We start from the raw sequence: 23,300 nt of genomic DNA, 5'->3' as shown, positions 1-23,300 counted from the left end.
ACAAGGAAATTATAGAAAGAGTTGGTGTGTTTTGAGTTTTTCTTTTCTTTTTTCGATTTCAAGTGAGAAAGGGTGCTATCCATGTATAGCCAATACATTATAACATATATCAATGAGCAGTGTTCGAAGTATCGGTATTATTACAAGCTTTGCTGACTAGAGATACAGAAACAGTATCAATATACGGAAACATGAGGAAACTTCAATGAAACTTCACGGGATGCTAAGATGCACATATTTTTGCATATTTAAGATTTTTTTTTTTTTTAAAAAAAAAAACATATGTAATAAATTCTTGTTTAATGAGGGTTTAAAAGCATGTGATGTCGTAAGACATCAATCCAACCATCCCATATGCAACCAACCATCCAAACATCCATCAACATTTCAAAATATTGACAACACACGATGTTTCGTTGAAAAATCAACGACAACAGGAAAGGAAACGAAAGATTATAGTCTTGATATCACCAATGTTGCGGTAACGATAATATCATGATATTATCGATATTATCATCGACAAATTGAATACTGTATACAAACATATATCCATTTGTAAGCTCTCATATGTAATTTCTTCTTCCAACCTATTCCATTGCATTATTACAGGTGATATTAATATAAATCTTTTAAAGTTGAATAATATAATCCTCGAGTAAGAATGTGAACAGTATCATTGAACCTTGAATCTAGACAAGTGAGCATTTTATATCAGATATCTGCACCATTGGACTAATGGACGAGTATAGGTTGACATGCCCCAAAAATCTTCCAGATTGGAAACTTTACAATCCAATCTTTGTTTTTCTTCTTTGCTCAATTTCTAAATCATCTATCCACTGTCCATCATGTGGGCCTAACCTTTGATGTGGACCCTTCATTATGTTGGGCCCACCTTGGCCCTGCCTTCAATGTGAACTGTCCAACATGTGGGCCTACCTGCAATGTGGACCATATACCTTGTGAGGCCCACCAGTCCACCAAGCAAGGCCCACATTGGATGTGGGTCATTCATCATTACCTTCTATGTGAATTGTCCTCATGTGGGGCCCACCTTGATATCATCAGCTATCATGTGGGGCCCACCATTAATATCCATCATCCATCATGTGGAGCCCACCTTTGATGTGGACCATCCATCATGCGAGACCCACCATGGATGTGGTCATTCATCATCGGCACCTTTGATGTAGGCTATGCATCATGTGGGGCCCACCTTGATGTGGGTCATCCGTCATGTGGAGCCCACCATCAAAATAGATTGTCCCACCATTAATGTCCACTGCCCATCATGTGGGGCCCACCTTTGATATGGACCATCCATTGTGTGGGCCCCACCTTCGATGTGAGCTGTCAATCATGCAGGGCAAACCTAGGATGTGGATCATTCATCATTAGGGGCAGACCTTTGATGTGGACTATCCATTATGTGGGGGCCACTTTGATGTGGGTCATCCATCATATGGGGCCCACCTTCAATGTCATTGTTCATCATGTGGGGCCACCTTCCATATCCACTGGAAGCAGATTGGCTGGTGTACCAAACACTGACCTGGCTAGTGTGGGTACATGTCGTGTGATGACAAGCACCGCCGCTCCTCGAGTTGTACGAACGATTCAAAAGAGATCAAGGTTACATGGGCCCCACAATGATGTATTTAATATATCCATGCCATTCATCCATTTTGCGACATCATTTTAGATCAGGAGCCCAACAATGAGTCATATCCAAATCTTAAGTGGACCACAACACAAATATCAATGGGGACAATAATTCTCACCATTCAAACATTTGTAGGGCCCACCGTAACATTTATTTTCCATCCAATCTGTTCATAAGATCATACAAACCTGGATGAAGAGGAAAAACAAATATCATATTGATCCAAAACTTTTGTGACCCCTAAAAAGGTTTCAATGGTAGACGTTTAATCCCTCATTGCTTTTTACAGTGTGGTCCCCTTGATCTTTGGATCTGTCTTATTTTTTGGCTCAAGCCTTATGATGAGCTCGCTAAATGGACAGACGGTTTGGATATAACACATACATCATGATGGGACCCACAAAACATGGTGACATCAACACACCAAGTCAGTGGTGTGTGGTACACCAGCCAATCCGCTTCCATATCCAATGGCCCTCACGTGGAGCCCACCTTTGATATGGATTGTCCATTGTATGGGCCCCACTCTTCAATATGGGCCATTCGTCATATGGGCCCCCCTTTGGATGTGGGCCATTCATCATTACAGGACTACCTTTGATGTGGACAATCCATTATGTCTGCTCACCTTGGTGTGGGTCATCCATAATGCGGGTCCCACTTTTGATGTGGATCGTCTATTGTATGGGCCCCACCTTTGATGTGGACCATCTATCATGTACCTCCTTTGCTATGGACCATCCATTACATGGAGAGAGAGAGAGAGAGAGAGAGAGAGAGAGAGAGAGGTAAAAAGCTAAAAAGCAAGGGAAAAAAAACTAATAGATCAATAACTTTTATTGCATAAGTTACTTTTATGACGGTGCTTACCAAACAAACTTAAGTTAAAAAAGTACCTTATTAACTTAGCATAAGAGGTTATTTATTGGTTGGTATCCAAAAAGTACCTTATTAACTTAGCATAAGAGGTTATTTATTGGTTGGTATCCAAATGGACCCTAAGTTTTTTGTTGGGACCATCTTATCTTACATGAGATCATTTTGAATATATTTGTTCCTCTTTTGGGTGTCTTTGGACTCTTTATCAATGAAAATGAATCAAAAGCAAGTGGTGTATTCCCATCTTCCTAAGAAAAGAAAATAGCAGATAATAATGAAGTTAGTATGAATGCTGATGGCGGCTTTCCTCTTCTTTTCGACCTTTCATTTTCAACCTTCTACTTTTTGCTTATGAGTGTAGCCTACTTGATAATTAGATCGGCTTCCATTTATTGATTTGCTTAGATCTTTCACATGTTTGCCTCTGTCGCCTATTCAATTTTCCTTAGTAGACAATACGCTAAAATAGTGATTTTGAGATGGATTTGGTCTGTCGCAAAAAAGGCTTGGTCTGAATTTTGAAGGTCGAGCAAAACTCGACTCTCGAGATTTCGGACATCACTTATGCTTTGTGGAAACCAATATCCTGATTTCTTTCACATTGGACATTTGAGCATGCATAGAATTATACTAAACAATGTACCATACTCCAGGTTTAATGTGATTAAAGCAGATGTGTAAATCAAAACATACATATATCGGGAAGTTTTTTCCAGATTATGGGTCCACGGCTAGGTTTAATGTGTGTGTGTGTGTGTGTGTGTGTGTGTGTGTGTGTGTGTGTGTGTAAAATTTTAAAAAAATAAAATGTGGTAATGTAATATCCAGTTAAGCCTATATGTCCAGCGCTCCCTGCCCAGAGGTATATGGCCTACATCGGCCCATTCAAGAGCTGAAAATAAGAGAACTCCTCTTCCTCATCCATGAATGCTTGCTCCAGTGCATCGGCATCAATGGTACATGCATCTACACTAGCATCTGTTTGGTGTTTTAAAACACCGTCCCACAGTGAGAGTGAGTGATCAATTCAGTGGTTCCATAAAGCAAATGTTACACATATTATCAAGTCAATCAATATAGTAATGATAAGGCAATATAAAATAATCACTTCCTAACTACCCTTCTTAATGCGAGAATGAGGTTTATGAATTGATGCGTGCTCTCACCAATCGACATTTCCTTAACACGTGACTCCGATTACCTATTTTGCACATGCCAACACTTCCTCAATATGGGAGTTCTATGCCTGTTTTGCCACATTCTAAACTAACGTAATACGGTGCATGATCATATTAGCCGAATGGTCAATTATGCCTATTCATCCAGCAATTTGGGAAAGCTAGGATATATCACTCTTAAACATCGATCTCAACTGAATCACTAGACATGGGATGACCACAGTGGTCATGCGCCTGTGTTCTTGATCCGTTTAAGTTCGTTACTCCTATATATATACGATGGGCAAGTTGTAAAAAAAATTGATGCTCGCGGTCACTACGGGGAGGCTCGTCACCCCAGCGTAGGCTGACAATATGGACATTGTGTCCCATACCACCATGCTTGGCTCACGAGTTTTGAGGATCGCGGTACAATGGTTAATAATGGATCTTCACAATGGGGAGGGGGTATCCTAGATTCAAATAGTTGCAATCATATATGGTGGACATACGATAAGTCAGCCGGTTCTTTAGAAAATTTCGGTTAATATAGGTGTACAGTAATATAATTGACGTGAAGCGTTTAAGCGCCCCACATGGCCTAGCTACTGTCGATAGTCAACGTCCTACCCGTATCATTTGAACTTACCTAGGGTGGCCAACCTAATTTTACCACCAAAATGTGAGAATTTACCAGCTACTTGGACTACCCTCGTAGTCTTATTCATATTCAAATCATGTCAATCAACATTCACAATGCATGAGTTAATATTTAATAATCAATTTTGATAAACTATTCACTTAGGCATTTCATCAAACATATAGACATCATTTCACTACAACTTGTAATTCATTTAATAGAGATTTAAATATACTTAAGATAACAAGTAAACTCTACATTAGCAATCATAAATCATTAACTGGAATGGTAATATTGATAAATTGCAACCTAAGCAATTATAGTCCGCATCTTTTGGTAGCATGCCTGACTCGAACTTGCTCATAGGAATATGTTTCTAAGGAAGAATCATCGGCCGCCTAAACGAGCCACGGGTTAGTTAGGGTTGGAGAAAACCCATTTGAAGACTTACATTTATATAAAAAAAAAGTTTGTAGTCTTTACCCTATGTCGTAGTCGGAGAAGTTTTGGTAGAAGAAATGGTGGTAGTTAAGTTTGTGAGTCAGCGGAAGAGAATCACCCTTCGTAGAAAGCACCCTTTCAATCTCTTTCTTCATTATATTTATCTTTTCTCTTCTCTTTCTCACCTTAGGCTTTCTAAATTCGTATTTGGAGGAAATGGGGTGAATTGAGAGCTATTTATAGCTTCAGATGGTGTGTAAATGACCATAGGGCCACTTTATTTGGTATTTATACCCTATGGGCGGTCCTTTCTAACTAATGGGGTACCCAGGACGGCTCATGGGCTCATTTATGCCATGAGGTAGGTTCCCTATTAATGGATCAACGCTATGACACAATTTCAGTGTGATTGGATGAACAGATTGATTGTGGGAAGCCTGTGTCAGATCAGCGGTTAGTAATGTTCAATCGGGGCCATGATTATACAAATGTGTGTGGGAAGTTTTCCTTACCCTATGTGTAAAGTTTGGTCATAAACCAATGATCCGAAATTCTCAACTTTGCTTTAAAGTGGACGACTCAATTTACTTAAGTTTTAGCTTATTCTTTAAGGGCATTCGTGCTTATCATGCACCCATCTCTTGATTCAAGTTGAGCGGTCTTAGACACCATCCAGGCTTGACTCCCGCGATGATTGTCGAGCTTAGTAAGATGGACATTACTCTATAGTTTAAAGGCTAACGGACCCTCGATGTGTGGTTTAGGTCATTTACGGAGTTTCAGGGTACTCTCGATAGGGGCGGCCCCTCGAAATTTCACTTGGGCTATCAGATGGTGGGGCGTTAGTGCACTTGTGATCTTGGACTACATTTATTAGTAGAAATGGTAGCCCGAATTTAATTTCTCTAATGCTAAATACTAACACACACCTAGTAATTAACATATCTTTTCCCATGCAACACTTACTGCTTATTACTTTTTTAACATTAAAACCAATGAAATTGCCAAATAGATGTGGGGCCCACCATGATGTATGTGGCATATCCACATCATCCATTTATTATGCTAGATGAATTTAAGGCATGAGCATAAAAACGAGGTAGATCCAAAGCTCAAGTGGATCACACCACATGAAACTGTGCGAACTGAACACCTATAATTAAAAACTTTTTGCACTCAAGTTTTGGATCAAGCTGATATTTGTGTTTTCTCTTTATTCATGTCTTTATGACCTTATGAACCTGTTATATGACAATTAAACATCAATGTGGGCCTAGTGAAGGAAACAACTTTCAACTATGGATGTATTAACGCCATTGTATCTTTTCGTGTGGGTCGCCTGACCCTTGGATCTGCCTTCGTTTTTCAGATCATGCCCCCAAATTGTTCTGACAAAACAAATGAACAGCATGGATAAATCATATATATCACAGCGGGGCCTCACAAATTTAAGCCAGCACTTTGAAGCAGTTTTTGAATCAGAATTTCTCACCTACTTTCAAACCATGTGAAAAAATAATTACTTATCTACAAGCCATTTACATTAGGCATGGAAATTTAAATCAAATAGGCCTGATTTGAAGGCATGTTTATTAAGTTGGGATATGAATGACCTGCAATGAGGATGTGTGGTGGATGGAAAAATGCCACTTGTGCCATGAGATGCCAGAGTCCACAGTTTAAAAAAGGGCGAAATCGTCTGTGGAACCTGCAACTTAAAGGTATAAGCTTGCTTTTTCATCGGATCTCATCTCGTCCTATTGCAGCCAATCCATGTCCATTGAAGGACGATCCTACAGTCCGAAGTTAGGTGGGCCCCACCAAATTGTATAAAATATGGGAGAGGACAAGGTAGAGCCAATGGATCTAGAAGATGATAGAGACATCTCTCACGGTATAAGTGGCAATTCGATACGTAATTGGGACCATCCATCTAGTGGGCCCTGTCATCGATGACTCGCGTTTCAAAAATCACACATATTATACAATCCTATCCATCACTTTTCATTTTCAATAACTAAATCTCTACCATTCAGCTGTATTTGTTATCTAGCGTTGCCTTGAAAGCTGCTGAGTAGATGGCTAGGATCAACACTTCGTCTATATTCCTAATATTTTTCCGTCCATAACAGGGACCACAAATGAACGCTCCGGATGTACATATCACAATGTGAACCATGATATGTTTCTTTCATCAAATCCGTTAATCAAGTGTAACTCACCATTGTGAAGTGAATAGTCCAAAATCAGCCTGTTTGAAAACTTATGCGAGCAACACTGTATCACTTAGTGGTTTTCGGAGCAAATTTATATTGTTCCCTTTGGTGTAGCCCATAAGAGTTTTCATCTGGTGATATTTTCTATTTTTAGTTAAAATAAGGTTTCTCTAACCTGATGGACGGAGTGGATTTACATATACAAGGTGGGACAATTCAGTCCCACAATCAATATGCAAAAGGCACCTTGCTCGCTTGTCCACGTCAATGCGATCAGATCCTGCTTTAATCCTCTATGATTGCGACTATTTCCCAGATTAATTACGGTTGCATTATTGAAGTTGTGCTTTAATCATCTTTGGTTGGGAATGATATCATGTAAGTTGTCCCTGTGAACCACACGAAAATTGAAGTCCCACCGTTAAAACCTTCCTCACATTACTGTAATGTTTGTTTGCCATCTAACCTGTTGATCAAACAAACCTTTAGAAGGGAAAACACGAATAGCAACATGATCCAAAACTTTTGTGGCCCTTTAAAATTTTTTATCAGCAGGAATTCAATAGCAAACGTGTGGTCCACCTGATATTTGGATTTACCTCATTTTTGGGACCATATCCTCCAATAAGCTGGTAAAAACAATGGATGGTGTAGATATACAAAACATGCTATAATAATTAGTTGAAGAGATGGATTCTTGTGGTGTCTTGGATGATACATCACTTTAATTGTATCTCAATATTTTATTTACCCATAGCCACTTGGAGAGGCTTGGATGGTACATTACTTAAAATGAGTTACTTACGCCACAAGTAACTTGCTTTATTTTTTGTACTAAGCGTATAAGCATATTTGATTTGTATATATTTTTTTAAAACACTTGTCCCAAAAAACATATTTGACATGTATGTTTATTTCTTTTTAAATGCTTGTCCTAGATAGCATATTTGATATGTATGTTTTTTAAAACTCTTGCCCACGTTAGGTAGTTGAAACACTTAATCTAGTAATGCCCTGACATTGGGGTCCACCTTAATTTTTTAATATATCTACTCCATTCATCCATTTTACTAGCTTATTTTAAGGTATGGGCCCAAAAATGGGCCAAATCCAAATCTAAAGTGAACCACTCCACAGGAAACCGTGATCATTGAACTCCTGCCATTAAAAACTTCCTAGGGCCCACCACAATGATTGTTTGCCCTCCAACCTGTTGATAAGGTCACATAGACCGGGATGAAAGGAAAACATAAAATGTCCACTTGATCCAAAACTGTTATTGGCCCCGAGAAGTTTTTAATGGCTGGTGTTCAATCTTCATGTTTCCTACCATGTGGTCCACCTGAGATTTGGATATGCTTCATTTTTGAGCTTATGGCCTATAATAAGTTGGCAAAACAGATGGACAACATGGGTATACAGCACATACATCAAAGTGGGTCCACCGTCACTGCCTGAGTGAACGGGCTGTTACCCTGGATGAGAATGCTGATACACCCAATTCCATGTGCCTAGGGCCCACCGTTATGGATCCACCCAGTCCATCCATTTTACTAGATCATGTTAAGAGGTGGGCCCAAAAATGAGGCAGATCCAAAGCTTAAGTTGGCCACATTGAAGGAAATGATGAATATTGAACAACCATCATTGAAATCTTTTCGTGGCCCACAGTCATGATGATTGTATGCAATCCAAGTCTATCGTAAGGTCATTCCAACCTCATAATATCATATGAAGAAATAGCTGAACAAGTAGATATTTCAAAAAAAAAAAAAAAAAAGAGTGGGTTTTATGATTTATTCAATAGTGGAAGTTTAATACCACCCTTTTAAGTAAGGTGGGCGACATGAGTGTTGGATCTGCCTCATATTTGGACCCACGGTCTAAAATAAGCCAATGAAAATGGTGGACAGAATGAATTTCCAAACAACATTATGGTAGAATACTTCAATTTTTTAACTCCTTTTCTCTAAGGTGAGAGTTTAACAACACTTTTTCAAGCCGTGTAGCCGTGAGTCTTGAATCGTCATTATATTTGGATACACCAATTAAAATGAGCCGAAAAATTGGTAGACTGTAGTAGATTTTTCAGAACCAGCATGGTGGGCTACACGACTACAGGCATACTTTCAACAATGGGTGTTCAATACCACTATTACAAGTTGTGTGGCCCACTCGAGTATTGGATCTGCATCATATTTAGGTCCATCCTCTAAAACTGATACGAATAAAATGGTTAACAGGGTGGCTTTGTCAAAAACATCGTGAGATGTATTTCTCAATGTAGCATATCCATTCATCAAGCTCCTGCATGCACACGCACTACTCACAGTTGCCCCGGTATAAGTTTCAGAGTAGAGACGTACACGAACCGAGCTAGCTTGGTTAGCTCGCTCAACCCGACTCAAAAAAGCTCGATTCAACTCAGTTCATGCCAAGTCGAGCTGATTTTTTGAGCTCGAAAATGAGTGGTACTCTCAGGATTTTCAACAGGTGCGTGTGTGAAAAAGAAAAAAAAAAAACCTAGCTTACCACCCCTCAGTGATGTGGGTGCTAGAAAAGCTCCGTGGGCGCCACAATGATGCAATTGTTTTATCCACACCATCTATTTAACCTGAATGAAGAGGAAACACAAATAAGAAGTTTTTAATAGTGGTCATTCAATTCCTAATCTATAGGTCACATGGGCGTTTGGTTCTGCCTAATTTTTAGACTTGTACCCTAAAATGACTTAACAAGATAGACTTTAGTGCGGATAAAACACACACACCATAGCAGAGCTTAGATAGCTTTTCCGAAGCCCACCATCAATACTAGCTTAGATAAACGTGTCCGATGAAACATTCTCAAAAGAAGAGAGAGAGAGAGCAAGTTGATGAGTCGCGCAGACAAACAGTAAGTTCCTGACATGCCAAGTGACACGGTTAGAAATGGAACCGCACTAAACAAATTAGGTGAGTCCGGGTAACAGCTTAATTAGTAGGTGAGTCCCTAATCGTGGGGCCGACCTTGATACATGTGTTATTTATCCACTCCATCCATCAGTTTTTCTTATCATTTTAGCACATATTTCAAAAATATGAAGCAGATGCAAATCTCAAGTGGACCACACCATAGGAGACAATGTTCTTTAAATGCCCACCATTAAAAAATTCCTAGGGTCCACCATTGTAACACCCTGTACTTCTCAATATTCGGGTGTTACCTTGAAAATCCAAATTTATCACACGTGTGTGGGGTCACGCGTGACTCACCTTACACATCAGCGTCTAGTGGTACCTAATCTATCCATCTGGACCAATTTGGACGCTCTTTATTCATATATCGAGTTGCCTGACCGTCAGTTCTCAAGAACGGACAATCATCTCATCTCAAAAGTGGCAATGATCTTTAGGAAACCATTGTGTTTATAGGATACAATTGGCGACGGAAGCCTAACCCTACTTATTAGACAGATCGAGCCATACATTATAAATCGTAGGCCTTAGATCGTCCGATCCATCGTTCGTTAGATCCATAACGTCCAACTTATAAAACTGCCACCTGGCCATCACAATCAAACCATCAGACCACCAATTCAACCATGGATCTTCATCTAGACAAACCCTAGGACCTTTAGCGCCATTGGTAGGAATCTCTACTCTCAAGCCAAGTGGTCTTACTGTTGAATCGAACAAATCAATCGGATGTCAAAATTGGGGATTAGGCGTCCGCTTGAAACGACCCACTATAATGTAAAGTGTAGCTAAAGGATGCATAATGAGTAGTCTCACGTCTTACATATAGCTATGATGCAAAGGGTAAACAAATAAATAATAACATAGGTAACAATAATAATAATAATAATAATGGTATTAGTAATGATAATAATAGTAGTTATATATCTGATGGTATAAAAGCATGATATGGATGGTCCTAATAACCCAACCCACAACATGATGTACATACATATACACACACACACGCACATACACACACATATAATAATAATGGGAATTAAAATTAAAAATTAATATAATATATGAATAGAAACATAGGATGGTGTGCTTAAGCATAAAAAGGATCCCTTAGGACATTTTGACCGTCCATGGTCGAATCGGAACTAATCCGACCATTGGATGAACACAGTCGACAATTAAAGGCCTTAACCAGTTCTTATGGCCCACATGAGCTTTGGGTCTTATTGATCTTCGGTCAGAGAGCCTTAGTATGACCTGTAAAGGGAATGGACGGAGTGGATCTCCTAATAAAGTATTGTGGGGCTCACTTTGGGGCTGCACATGTGCACATTTCACATGCACTCGCTGTGCACCCGACCTCCAATAGAGTTGGACGAGCGCTTACCCGCGCTCGTCTCAGAATGGAAAATCTCTTGCCTGCTGCCGTTCAAAACACGGATCAGTTGTGTTTTTCTCTCCCTGTTTGGTTGAGGTGTGGACCGCTATCAAGACCCGAAGCTTGATCCGAACCATCCACCGTTTGCATCTCTCAAGTTTGTCCGAACCCAAAAAATTTCACATGCTGGAGCTTATTCATGTACGCACAAACCCCTGCACAAGCAGAGCTGCGCATGGACGTTTTTCAAAAAATGGAAATTAACTTCCGCTTGCCGAGCTGGCAATCCGCGTGATTCCAGCTCCCTAATTCTTAGCCCTCCATTCCCTGAAATCCTAGCCCTTCGATTTAGGGCTTTCCTAGCAAACAAAACCGGGAACATTCCCTTTAGGCGGAAGATATTTTCGGCCTCCGGATGCATCATAGCCATTCATGGCTCTTCAATCAATCCAGGCCATCCAGCTGACCCTAGCAACTCAAGTATAAGCCAAGAAAAACCCTAAAGGCTGGCCATAGGGAGAGAAACAGCAGCTGCACAGCTCTTCTCGATTTCAGTGGTTGAAATCGAGTCGCCATCTCCTCCACTTGAACCCACCAGCAAAATGCAATCTACTTCACCAGACCATGCTGAAATCATGGCATATGGGTGCCATATCAATGAGCCACTCCTCAATACCAAAGAGGGAGGGGGTATGGTGTCCCCAAAACACCCACAGCCACAGTCAGATACCACCTTCCTTAGGACTTTGCTCAATGGCCTCAATGCCTTATCAGGTCTCTCTCTCTCTCTCTCTCTCTCTCTCTCTATCTGTGTGTGTGTGAGGTAGTGATGACATTGTTTTCAAGCGCCTATTTGATTAGTATGATTGCATCAAAAAAAACAAAAGAATTTGTAATGATTATTTAATGGTCTCCTAAGGTATTACTTCAAAAGGATTTCAAAGAATTTCATTTTAAATGATACATTTTATTTATAAGTGAAAATCTCCTATTCATATTCAGGGAAGAAGAGTTGCTTTGAATTCATTACACAAGATTCTTGGGAATTGTAGAAAGGAAATTATGTACAATGACTTCATCATAAAGTCCAGTTCATGTCAAAAGAATTGAGCTTCCTTCTCTTTCTGTTCCTTTTTGCTACTGATTATTAAAGAAACCATTTCTTTTACTTTGTTTTTTTATTTTTTTAAATTTCGGTCTGTACAAAGTCCTGTACCTCGTGAAAATTCCTACACGGAGCTATGTGGCCCAAGTGGGCCCACCCATGATCACAATAGACAATTAATATCAGTGGTTCACCCCAGATTGCATATGGCACCAATGTCATCCTCTTAGGTTGATCCCAGTCATCCAAATAAAGCTTGTAAAATTGATGGTGAGTTTTTATTTTTATTTTTATTTTTAAAGCTTTCATCACGCACGCAGTTCCCACACCTTTAATTCTTAGGTCATCCACCATCCATCCATCCATCTTTGGTCGATTTCTCCTATCCGAAGGTCTTTGTTCAGTTGGGCCCTCTTTGGAATTTATATTTTGACAGGGTCTCAAGAATTGGTTGCCAATCATGGTTATTCTTTTACTCTTATTTTTTGAAAAAACGCCCATTTGCTCCTTTCCATAATAGATGCATGGTAATGATTACAATCTTCACGCATTGGGGCGTGGGATTAAAACAGATGGTTTACAATACTAGTGGACCTCTCTGCCAAGTATTTAATTAACCCACTGCTTCCCAAGTAATTTGTGGAGTCCTTCATGTTGTATATGTAAAAATCTATTCTCTGATTATTAGTTTCTGCCCTTTGATATGAAGCCGTGGGCTAAAAATTAGCTCATAACTATAACTCAGATGGGCTGCATCACATGGAACAGTGAGGATGAAATGCCAATCATAGGGTTGTGTGTGGGCCTACAGGATATGTATCCCACGTTAGAACTGCTAATAAAATTTGTGTAGTGTGAGTCTCTAGGAAGAAGAGAATATACAAAATCAGGTTGATGCAATGATGAGGCAGGTTACACCATGGGAACTTGCTTATTTTGGGAACAATTTTACATTGCTCCCATTGGAGTGGATCATGTAATCTTTTAGTGGAGATAAACTTCGGCTTGTCAGGTCAAAATAATAATTCCCATTGGAGTGCTATTCCAATCCCCAGCAATCTTAAGTGGACTTTTTACATTGCAGCCCCACGTGTGAAAACGACTTTACAACTGCACATGCTATAGTCATATTTCTTTTAGAAAGGGACTTGGCTTGGGTACTGCTTCTGCCTGTAATGAGCTCGGCACTGGACTCGGTGAATCCAGATCCACCAGGGTGGGTGGATGGATCTTGACTGTGGAGCCCACCGTGACGTATTTTATATACATCGACACCTTCCATACCTTTTTAAAGATCAATTTAGGGCATAAAACAAAAATGAATCAAATCCAAATATTATGTGGACCACACCATAGGAACCAGTGGTGATTGAATACCCACCATTAAAAACTACTTAGGGTCCATTGGAATGTTTATTTACCGTCCAACCTATTGATAAAGTCACAAATATATGGAGGAAGTGACCAAACAAATATCAGCTTGATTCATAAATTTTGTGCCCCACATTAAGCTTTTAATAATTAATAACAACTGTTTCCTGTAGTGTGGTCCGCCTAAGATATAAATCTGGTTCATTTTTTGGACATTGAGATAAAATAATCTTTCAAAATGTATGAACGGCATGGATGTAAGGAAAATACATCAAGGTGACCCCACAGTCAGGGATCCCCCCACCTTGGAACCACCTGAGCACAGGTATATGACGTGGTGGGATGTAATTGGACAGTAGTTGTTGTCGGGTCTATTCCAAATCCCACCGCATCGTACCTATACCGAGGGGCAATGAGTCCTTGCAAAATATTCATGCCTTATCTCTGTACAGAAATCCCGACTTAAATTGTGGACTCTACTTTGGCCACGCCTTATCTTATATCTGTACAGAAATCCGTACTTAAATTGTGGACTCTACTTCTTTCAGAGCATATGCCAAAATTTATACTGATCAATCAATCTTAACCGTTCAATTAATGCTTAACAAATGAATGGTTGAATGTAAAATAATGAGTGTTGCAAAAATATTGATTTTAATAATAAAATAAAATATAATATATAAAATTGTTTTTGAAAAAACACTTTTCTACGGGTTTTTTGGGAATAGTCCCACATGGAAAAGAGAAGAGAAAAATCTGTGATTTATATGAAGGATGTGGAGTATTATAATATTTACTTACCTAGTCCGTGGACTATGGACCTTGCGTGTTCTAGTGCGTAGCACTGGAATACATGCGCGCGGGCTCGCGCTCGGGCTTGGGCACGGGTTCGGGCTCGGTCTCGGACTCGGTCACGGGCACGGGCTCGGGCTCGGTGCGAGGGCGTGGGCATGTGAGGCAGTGTGGCTGCAGAGGCGCTAGTGGTGCACTTTGCACTTCGCACGTCCGCTGGGTAGTAGAGAGACTAAAGGACTGAAAGAGAAATCTCACAGTATAAATAGAGGGACTGAAAATGACAAGTATCTTATAGTAACGGAGATACTGGAAGGATTTCACCTATATGAAGGTAGAGATGGTGCCGTCTCTCATGAGAGTTAGGAGTTTTTCTCTCGGGATCGTTCATGAATTAGGATAAGCACATGGCCATTAATTGTGCTGAGCAAGATTGTGGGAACTCTAACAAAAACATAGCGAATATGTGTGTGGTATTTCCAACTCTGCTATCTAGGAATAATTTGTTCAAAGCTGCGGCTACCAGTCATTTTGACAGAGTTTTGAAATACTTACACTAAGGAAAGATTAAAATCGAAAGACATCTTTTTTTATGTATATAAGTAAATTATTCTGGCAGTATTGTTTAAACCGAGAAAATACTTTAAAATAAAATATAATATATAAAGTTGTTTTTGAAAAAATACTTTTCTACGGGTTTTTTGGGAATAGTCCCACATGGAAAAGAGAAGAGAAAAATCTGTGGTTTATATGAAGGATGTGGAGTATTATAATATTTACTTACCTAGTCCGTGGACTATGGACCTTGCGTGTTTCAGTGCGTAGCACTGGAACACCTGCACGTGCGCTCACGCTCGGGCTCGGGCTCGGTGCAAGGGCGTGGGCATGTGAGGCAGTGTGGCTGTAGAGGCGCTAGTGGCGCACTTTGCACTTTGCACGTCCACATCGTGTCGCAGAGGGTCGCCGGTTCGTAACCTTGAGCAAACCGGAGCGAGACGTGTGGAGTCGCGGTGCGACTAAGTGGTTATGGCGGGTGGCTGGGTAGTAGAGAGACTAAAAGACTGAGAAAGAAATCTCTCAGTATAAATAGAAGGACTGAAAAGAGCTGTTGCAGCAAAAACTATAACAGCTGAGCCATTAGTGCAGGGTCCAGCTGTAACTGCTGCATGGCTAGCCCAACAGCTAGAAAACGGCTAGCTGTTGTCTCACAACAGTCAGCATGCAGTAGCTTGATGGTCCATGCACAACAGTCAGAAAATGGCCATGAAACGGCTAGTTTTCCAAGAGCTAGAAATGACTTAATGAAATTTAAGTCTCTGGACCATAACCTCCTAGCCATCCTAGCCTATAAAAGGAGGACCTGGATGGATTTCCAAACCATCTCAACTCACTCTAGCAAACTCATACGAATTGAGACAACTAACCCCTCTCCACTCATATATTCAAGTGTTTCCAGCAACATAGAAAGGCTTAAACCTTAGCTTGAAGAACAGACTAGCGGTGTGGTCTAGAACAGTTCAACTGAACCAGTAGCTGAAGATTTGAACTGGCCTGGGCAGAAATTTTTTCTCTTCTTTTCTTCTTCTTTTGGGATTTTTTCTTTTATATTGTAATACTGCCAGAAAGCGTGTAATTGAGTTCCATTTGATGGGCCTTCGTGTTTGCTGAACGCAGACCCACACCAGGCTCGTCGTATCCTAGAAGCTATTTGCCTGTAACCTACCAGCATACTCAATTCACTTGAGTAAGGGCAAATAACGCTTTAAGGACAGCGTTTCAGACGTGCTTCAGCCTGTCCTGATTTCTGATTATTTTACACTTTTCGGTTTCCACATTATACAGAAATACATTAATCTGTATAATCTCCAACAATGAGTGGTCCAAATTTAAAAGAAAAAAATAATCAAATTGGTTAATGTTATCTTCTCAATTAAATTTTAGATAGTGCTTTATTCGCCATTTGTTCAGTGTTTAGACGGTCAGGATTGCTTTAAAGTTACACCAACTGTACGTGGGAAGAGTTGCTCCCATGGTACGTAACCGACAATGGAGTCTTGCCTCTTATTCTCGGGCGCGGATTAGCTACTGACAGGTTGAGCAGCGAGTCTCGCTACTGAAGTGATGTCACCAAGTTCCGTGGGCCCCACCATGATGTATGTTTTGTACCAATATCTTCCATCCATTTGGAGAGATCATTTAAGGTCAATATCCAAAGAATGAGTTAAATCCAAAGCTCAATCACGCCCCCCCCCCGCCCCCAAAAAAAAAAAAAATTTAAGGTCAATATCCAAAGAATGAGTTAAATCCAAAGCTCAATTAACCTCCCCTCCTCCCTTTTTAAAAACTTCTAAAGGCCACAAAAGTTTTTAGAACAAGTTGATATTTATGTTTTCTCTTATTTCATGCCTTTTTTTTTTTTTTTTTTTGTCTTTTTCTTTTTTAAAACTTTTGAACAGGTTGGATTTCAAATAAACATTATGGTGGGCCTTAGGATAATTTCAACGGTGGGAATCACTCTCCCCACTGTTTTGTGTGGTGGGGTCCACCACAGATTTTTATCTGCCTCATTCTTTAGCTCATGACTTAAAATATTATCTTAAAATGGATGGACAGTGTGGATATAACACATACATCATAGTGGGGCCTATCGGGGATGGGTCTACCCAAAAATAAGATTGGTGAGAAATACAAGTAATTGGTAGAACGAATTTCATATCACGATTAGGCAGTGAGAAATACTAGTAATTGGTAGAACGAAATTCATATGTGCATGATGGTCCAATAAGATGTGGGAACATTTGATGACTGTGACGCTTTGAGCATGCACTATCCAAACGTTGGGTCCAACAGATAAAGGGTTATTTCAATGATCCAAACGTTTAGAAGGTGGCCTCAACTTTTTAGATGGAAGATAGCCAAAATACAAAAACTGGTGTGGAATATTTCAGCCGGCTGATAATTCGACTCGTTTCCTATGAATATAGGGGACTCTAAAAAAAAAAATAATAATAATAATAAAAATAGGGGACTCTGAAAACCTTTGAATAATCAGAAGATTAGAATATCCATTCCGATTTTTTTTTTTTTAATATATATTATTAATATTCTCCATCCATAATAAGGTTCATCGTATAAGCAGCTTTGAGTCATTGAAAAGAACCCTGTTGAATAGCTAGAGGGTAGTTTGGGTCATTGAAAAGGACCTTATTCAATGACTAAAGGGCCAACGTGTTCTATTACAATACGTCAGTATATGCGAACCTCCAATACATATTTGTACTTCATCCTCCGTATCGTCATCATCTTTTCTTCATATTCCAAGATGAGTGCCCAATTTTTTAAATCGTCCACGAGCTTACAAAAGCCAACATCATTTGATGGGACGCCACTGTATAGCTGGAACTTTTTTAATCCATGCATGCATACTTTTTTTTTCTTCTTCTTCTCCTAATAGAATCCTATTTAAGCTCAAAGGAGACTGCATCCAAATGTAAAATTATAATATTAAAAAAAAAAAGATTATATTTAGCTGAAAGAAGGGTTTTCTTTAAATTTAAAGGTAGACATTCCTTATAGAACGATAAAACTTTTTTTTTTTCATCATTGTCACTATCATCTAAGCCTTATCCCAACTAATTGGAGTCAGCTACATGAATGTTGTTCCATCAAATCTCTTCACACTCCTCATGCATGTGGAACACTAGCCATTTCTTTTTTCTATTATTACTTTGATGGCTGCCAAGTGTAATTTTAATCCCCAACTGTCTACAACAGGAAGAATTACATGGATAATCAAGTAAGTACTGTGTCACATGCATTGGAGAGTAACTCTGCATTATTCTGATTCATGGTAATGTCGCTCTATGTGTGTGTGGGAAATGTTCCTGTAAGGTTGAATTTAATGTAGGTTAAGTTCAAGCTCTATGGCCCCACCATAATATGTATATGGCATCAAATCGTGTATCTGATGACTTCCCTCCCAAACATGGGATGTCCCAAAACTCAGTTGTATTTGGGACTCAGGTGGGTCAGACCATTTAGAATATTGCAAAATATGACTAAAACATATAAAATTACTTTGTGGGGCCCACCTGAGTTAATGAATAGCCTAAAATTTGGTGGAACTCTTATCTAGGTGGCATACAATGGATGGATTAGATGTCTAAACCCATCTCAGTTGGCCGCTTAAGTGATTAGGAAGGTTTAAATAAGTTGGCGTCCACTCTCAACTATTTCCTTCTGCGTGGCCCACCTAAGTCTTAGATTGAGCAGGACTTTGGGCTCTAAGCCTAACAGGATGGAAGAGGTATACTGGTGACACTTGAACGTTGACTAAAGTACATGCATGTGGCTCTCATAATCTACCAATTACACTCATACTAACACCAAAAATCGCCCTCCTCCAGTTCCTTCTCCTTTCACCTAAAGTCCCATTTGGTAATCTAGTGGAGTGATTTATTATTATTTATTATTATTATTATTTTTTGTGGTAGAAGTATTACAAAGTGATGTTTGATTAAATGGTTTTATTTTTTAGGTGTTGGGATACTATCAATTCCCTATGCACTGTCAGAAGGAGGTTGGTTGAGCTTGATACCATTTCTATTAGTGTCAATGATATGTTGCTACACAGCATTACTCTTGCGAAGAAGTATGGATGCAGACCCACGTATCAAAACCTACCCTGACATTGGCGAGTATGCATTTGGCTCGAAGGGAAAAATCACAATAGCAGTATTTATGTATCTTGAATTGTATTTGGTAGCGATTGAGTTCTTGATATTGGAAGGTGATAACTTAGAAAAATTGTTTCCCAACACAAATTTAGAGATCATGGGTTTGGAAATTGGAGGGAAACAAGGGTTTGTCCTATTGACTGCCTTTATAATTTTACCTACAATGTGGTTAAGGAGCTTGCGTCTACTTGCTTTTGTCTCTGCCGGAGGGGTCTTGGCTTCTGTCATTGTGGTGGCTTCTGTTTTTTGGGGCGGTGCAGTTGATGGTGTTGGATTTCATGGAAGAGGAGCCTTTTATAATTTGAGTGGACTTCCTACTGCTATTAGCTTATATGCCTTCTGTTATTGTGGACATGCAGTTTTCCCCACCATATACACATCAATGAAAGATAAGAGTCAGTTCTCTTAAGGTAAATGAATCGAGGGTACCCTCTCATCCCTGGCTTTCGATTTTTTTTTTTATTTGTTGATATATATATATATATATATATATATATATATATATATATGACGGTAGCTTTGATGGTTTAAAATAAAAGTTTAAATTATTAAGATGTAGATTCAAATATTTTTGTACTTTCATGTATTTCATATTTAGACCACCTCGAATTTTATATTTAAATTTTCAAAAACTAGCTTATGAAATCCTTTTTCTAGTTAAAAAAAATCAACTTTTGATGGTTAACAAAATATTTTGGAACAATATAATGATTGTCAAAATGTTAGTGACCTAAAGTGATACATTATGTGGTTCCATAACTTGATGTAGAGCGGGTCGTGGACAGTTTCATAGCCAAGATGGATCAAAAAAGGCCCGATCGATGACAGAAGTGATTCGGACTGTCGGACCTTAAATCGAGCGTATCTCGCAATCCGGGATGAGTTACCTAACCTAAAATATATGATTTTGGGGTAGAACGAGTGTATCTCGCAATCCAGAATCGAGGTTCATCGCTATGCCGGGTTGCGTAGCCTGAAATTGCAAAAAACCCCTGCATCGATGGTCGTTTCCCTGTTTTAATTTCGTTTTTACTATAAATAGTAAGTTTTAGTTTGATTATAACTCTTCATCCGTCAGGCTTTAGGAGTTGCGCCCAACATGAAAAGAGCTTAGAATAATTAGGAGAATGGTTTGGGGAAGCCAAATAGGATGCTTACTATTTTTGGCCGAAAACCTTGTGCACTAGTAGACATCACGACCGTCTATAAATAGTAAGTTTACTATTTATAGTAAGTCGCGGATTCTAGGAGTTTGAGTTGTAGTTTGATTCTGATTTCTTTCCCATTGCTTGGTACCCCTATTTAAAGTGTTGTGAACTTGTTTTTATTTATTCATTAATCAAATTTGGATTTATTAGAATTTCTTGCTATTTTCTGCTTTTTTCCCTCGTGGATTCGAGAAGTCTCTGTGAGGAGTCCAGAGAAGTTCCGTTGGATTCGGAATAGTTATCCTCTTGAAGAAGACGGTACTCGACCTCACGTCCTCCCCTGCGTCGTAACTAAATACACGTACCATCCATTTCTATGGAAACATCCTTTTTTTTTTTAAATTAAAAAAAAATAAAAAATCAAGAGCATTGAACAAGGAAAACATTATAACCACCCCTACAATGGGTATTTATATGTATATTTCTCATGAGTGACATGGATTTTATAAGCTAAGATTTATATAATTAATAAGTTGAATCACTTATGCTATTTTCAGATGTTTTATTAGTTTGCTGATCTTTTCTTTTATTGCCTTGCCTTCTAGATGTTGATCCTCTGCTTTGTTCTCTGCACTTTCAATTATGGAGCAATGGCAATTTTAGGCTACCTAATGTATGTCAAGATGTGAAGTCTCAAGTGACATTAAATCTCCCTGTTGGAAAGATTAGTTCAAAGATTGCAATATACACGACATTGATCAACCCCTTCGCTAAATATGCACTGGTGATTACGCCAATCGCAGGGGCCATCGAAGATCAGTTTCACCTCAACAACAACAGAACTATTAGCATCCTCATTAGGACTTTATTGGTGATAAGCACTGTTATTGTGGCCTTGATAGTTCCATTCTTTGCGTATCTTATGGCATTTACTGGGTCATTTTTAAGTAGCACGGCTTCAATGGTATTGCCATGTATCTGTTACCTAAAGATTTTCAAAGCTTCCCGGAGTCATCATACCGAGTTTGCGATTACTGTGGGGATTATAGTAATTGGCATTTTGGTTGCAATCACGGGCACTTACTATTCTCTACGACAAATTTGGGAGCATTTGTAAATTTGTAACCAGATGTCTTGCTAGAACTTACTGGATAGGAAATGCCAAACGCGTTTCCAATTTCTTCTCAATATATTGCTCTGTAGGGCTATTATTGGTGATAGTTTTTGGGTTTTCTCCTACAGATAAGGATTCTGGAGAAGAAGATTGCTAATGTGTAACAGTGTAATGATAAGAAGATAGGATTGTTGCCGTATCTTATATGCAGTTGTCCATTCTATTATGAATATATTTTCTACTCCCCAAAACGACTATGTTGGGGAGAGAGGTTCCTTATTCTCTGAGGGCTCATTTGGATTTGTAAAAGACATGAGAAAGGAAAGTGTTTTCTTATTTTCGAGAAATCATGAGCTTAATTATGACAATTAGCATGAATGGGATGTTAGACAATAGCACATGTGGCATACACAATATATGTAGGGCACTTGAAGTTGAATTGTGGCACATATGAGGTGCTTAAAGCCGTATGGTTGCAAATGTAGCACAATAGATACATTGATATATTTGACATTTGGCAAGTTAGAGAGTAGCACTTATGCACATTGGCATATATAGAGCAATTGAAGTTGCACAAAGGCACATGAGTTACATTAGTAAATGGGGTTTAAGGGACACAAATTGCTTATAACAACTAGTTAATTAAGGAGACCCATTAGCATGTGGGTTGTAAGGGATACAAATTGCTTACGACCCTTGGTTCAAGGGCCCCCTATAACCCTTGCAATTTAAAAGGTATCAAGCATGTGTATTAGATGCAGGCTTGTAGTCCCGGTGTGAAATGATGATGTTTCCCTTTACATTATGGGGCTTGCAATTGACGCATGCACATGATGTTGTAATGATATTGTCCTAATCATGTAACTTGTAATGGTAATGTCAATCTTTGAGCCATTACGCTGACTGCCAAATGTGAGAGTTACAGGGATCAAATGGCAAGTTGGGCATATGTGCTATTGTAATGGAAATATATATCCAAATCATGAAACTTGTAATGGCATTGGCCATCTTTGTGCCATTCATGGTACGTTGGCCCATGTGACATTGTAATGGAATTGTTAACGTCACGTAATTTATAATGGCAATATTGACAATCTTTATGTCATTATAACCATTGACAGATGTAGGGGTCACACTAACCAAATGATGTGTTGATGCATGTGATGCTATAATGGCATTGTCCAAATCACGTAACTTGTAATGGCCATGTCCATCTTCGTGCCATTAGGACTGCCAAATGCAGGGGTTAGATAAACTAAATGACACATTGGTGCATGCATGTGACGTTGTGATGATATTGTTTAAATTATGTTACTTGTAATGGCAATTGTCATTTTCATCATGTTACAAAGACCGTCAAATGCAGGGTTTACAGGAACCAAATGATATGTCGGCATATGTGATGTTATAATAGAATTGTCTAAATCACATCGACTCTATCACATTAGGAGTTACATTATCACATGTGGCTGCACATGTGAGAACATTGAAGGTGGATGGTGACACATAAATTTAACTCTTAAAAATTCAATTTCTTTCTATTGTGGGAAAATGTCTTGTTAGAAATGGAGGCAAAAATAATAATTTAATGATTTTTCAAAAAAAAAGAAAAAGAGAGTAAATAGTAAATGGTATTTCTCACAAATTCCTGTAAAAAATGACTTGAGAAACGAAGGAAAGTCAGTTTCATAGGAAGAAGTGTT

At 39.0% G+C, this 23,300-nt stretch overlaps 1 pseudogene; it reads left to right on the top strand.

The window, feature by feature from the left end:
* Positions 1-11,942: 11,942 nt before the first annotated feature.
* On the top strand, positions 11,943-21,876 carry LOC131231383 (amino acid transporter AVT1J-like; annotated as a pseudogene).
* Positions 21,877-23,300: the final 1,424 nt, after the last annotated feature.

Source organism: Magnolia sinica, chromosome 2 (assembly GCF_029962835.1).
Source record: "Magnolia sinica isolate HGM2019 chromosome 2, MsV1, whole genome shotgun sequence".
Classification (NCBI taxonomy): domain Eukaryota; kingdom Viridiplantae; phylum Streptophyta; class Magnoliopsida; order Magnoliales; family Magnoliaceae; genus Magnolia; species Magnolia sinica.
This window is presented reverse-complemented; position numbering and strand designations above follow the sequence as displayed.